The sequence below is a fragment of the Sinocyclocheilus anshuiensis genome, unplaced genomic scaffold, assembly GCF_001515605.1.
Source record: "Sinocyclocheilus anshuiensis isolate Anshui unplaced genomic scaffold, SAMN03320099.WGS_v1.1 scaffold3011, whole genome shotgun sequence".
In the NCBI taxonomy this organism is placed as follows: Eukaryota; Metazoa; Chordata; class Actinopteri; order Cypriniformes; family Cyprinidae; genus Sinocyclocheilus; species Sinocyclocheilus anshuiensis.
Genome location: NW_015549563.1, coordinates 108,036 through 111,057, shown reverse-complemented (window position 1 = coordinate 111,057; position 3,022 = coordinate 108,036). Strand labels below are relative to the sequence as shown.

Sequence of the window (3,022 nt, the reverse complement as noted above, 5' to 3'; positions counted from 1 at the left end):
TCCCTCCTTCAGGGAACGAGGGTTACCATACGTAACCGAGACGTTTCTTTCGCGCTTTAATATGTCGCTGCATTTGTGCGTGCAATTGAAGAGCATGTGCTACGAGCACAGAATAACGGCTGACAGGACAGGAAAATTGGTTTTTACTGACATACGGCCTGACAGCATCTCATCTGACTGCAGTTCAGTGTTGTTACTGAAGCTCCTGTATCTTTTCTCGTTTGACTCGCGCCTGACGCTGAGGTTAAGTTGGAGTGCGCGTCTGAAAGTCTCCCGTTTGATGTGCTCGTAAAGACGTTCTGTGACTAAATAAATAAAATTCTTGTCAAGAGAAAAAGAGACAGAAGCAGAACCCTAGCTCCGCCCCTGCGTTAATTGCATAAAATTTTTAATTGCATGCGTTAACGCATTCATTTTGACAGCACTACTTTCTAGGTTACTTTTAGATTACTTTTTTTTACCTAACTTGCTTTCAACTTGCCAGTAAATGTACCCCATTGATATAAAAAAGCACATAAAGAAAATATATTTCATTCTTTGATATCAACGTCATAAAATGCATTAAATATTACATTACTCCAGGGTTTCCCAGCATGGGGTCAATGTAAGAACTGCAGTGGGTTTGCGAGTTGTTAAAATGCTAATAATTAATTAAATTATAAAAATGTAAAATAAAAATACATTATTTTAAAATAAAAACAAAATAAAACACTTGAACACTAAAAATAAAATTTTTTATTTGTTTACCTGCATGTCAATGTGACCATCATCAGAGAGTTGATATTACATTACTCCAGGGTTTCCCAGCATGGGGTCAATGTAAGAACTGCAGTGGGTTTGCGAGTTGTTAAAATGCTAATAATTAATTAAATTATAAAAATGTAAAATAAAAATACATTATTTTAAAATAAAAACAAAATAAAAGACTTGAACACTAAAAATAAAAACATTTAATTTGTTTACCTGCATGTCAATGTGACCATCATCAGAGAGTTGTGAACATGCAAAAGTTTTGTTAAATTATTGAAATATTCACTTCCTAAGGGAATATTTTACGTCAAAGTGGTTTGGCTGAAAAAAAAACTTGCATTACATGAAGAAGTATTAATAAACATGAAAACAGCAATGAAGTTTTCAAAGCTAAATAGTATGACACACAGTAGGATTTTTAGAGAGGAAACTTTAAAAGAGAAAAATAAATTAATAAATGATGGATAATTTGCTGCCATTGTGTGAATAATATGTAATCATGTAATCCATAAAAAAGTAACAGTAATCTGATTATGAGCAATGTAATCTAATTGCGAGTACTTAATGTTTGGAATCCAGATCACATGTAATCTGTTACTAAACTCGTCAGTGCTTCATGGGATTGTAGTTTTTCACTCACTGAAGTTGTTAAGTTCACAGTCTTGTATCTTTGTCTTTTTGTCCAATTTTCATATAGCCTACTTTTTTTGCTTCAAATCAAAGTTTGTGATGTTGTGATTCTCCTCATAGCTGGTTGGTTTGGATCAAATCTTATAACGCTTTAATGTGGACTCTTTTAAAAATCCCTATGGGAAAAATGAATGGAAAAAATGCTTGCACTAATGCACTCTGTTACCTGATGCTGGACGAGTTCCTGAGCACATGTAGAATTAGCTTCTGTGTTATCTCTCTCAGATGGGGACTAAGCACGGCGTCATCTACCTCATCACTAAATACGGTTATTTTCACATGTATGATCTGGAGTCGGGCGTGTGCATTTACATGAACCGCATCAGCGCTGAAACCATATTCGTCACGGCCGCTCATGAGAGCACATCCGGGGTCATCGGGGTCAATAAGAAGGGGCAGGTACACACATCTGTACATGCAGCACTGAAAATACTAACTAAATACAACTGAACAAGAAAACAGGACAAAAACGCACTCAAACTTGCTTCTGGAGTCCAGAATTGTGCATTTTATACTGTATGTCCTTTACTAAAGCATGAGCACATGAATCTTATTCAAATATTGAACTGGGTTTGTCTGTTATTATAAGTTACAAGTTTTATTGTTATTCAGTAACTCTGAGCTCAAAGTTATTCTCTTTGTTTATCTGTCTATCTGGAGTGTGTGAGTGAGTGAGTGAGTGTGTGAGTGAGTGAGTGTGTGTGTGTGTGAGTGTGTGAGGGAGTGAGTGAGTGAGTGATTGTGTGTGAGTGAGTGAGTGTGTGTGAGTGTGTGTGTGTGCGTGCGTGTGTGTGTGTGTGTGTGTGTGTGTGTGTGTGTGTGCTTGTGCGTGCGTGCGTGTGTGTTTAGGTGCTGTCGGTGTGTGTGGAGGAGGAGAACATAGTAAATTACGTGGCTAACGTGCTGCAGAATCCCGAGCTGGCGTTGCGTTTAGCGTTACGCAGCGATCTTCCCGGAGCCGAGGAGCTCCTGACGCACAAGTTCAACACGCTCTTCTCTCAGGGCAGCTACACCGAGGCGGCCAAAGTCGCTGCGTCGGGTCCCAAGGTCCCCGAAAAACACACACTCGGAGAGCTCAAACCTGAGTCACACGGAATCACTGTCAAGAACACACACGCTTGTCTCTGAATCCTCTCTCTGCTTCTCAGGGTGTGTTGCGATCAGCAGAGACCATCCGGCGGTTCCAGGCCGTCCCGGCGCAGGGGGGCCAGCCGTCTGCGCTGCTGCAGTATTTCGGGGTCCTGCTGGACCGCGGGCAGCTCAATAAGCTGGAGTCGGTGGAGCTCTGCAGGCCGGTGCTGCAGCAGGGACGAACACAGCTGCTGGAGAAATGGCTCAAAGGAGAGAAGGTGGAAAATTCATTGCTCTTTCCCATTTGTGACCCTGGACCACAAAACCAGTCATAAGGGTCAATTTGACAGATTTGTACATCATCTGAAATAATAATAAATAAGCTTACCATTGATGTATGGTTTGTTAGGATAGGACAATATTTGGCTGAGATACAACTATTTGAAAATCTGGAATCTGAGGGTGCAAAAAAATCTAAATATTGAGAAAATCATCTTTAAAGTTGTCCAAA

General features: G+C 40.0%; 1 pseudogene; it reads left to right on the top strand.

Annotated features, from left to right (window-relative positions):
- Nucleotides 1–3,022, top strand: part of LOC107657203 (clathrin heavy chain 1-like) — a 50,828-nt pseudogene that overhangs the window by 12,966 nt on the left and 34,840 nt on the right.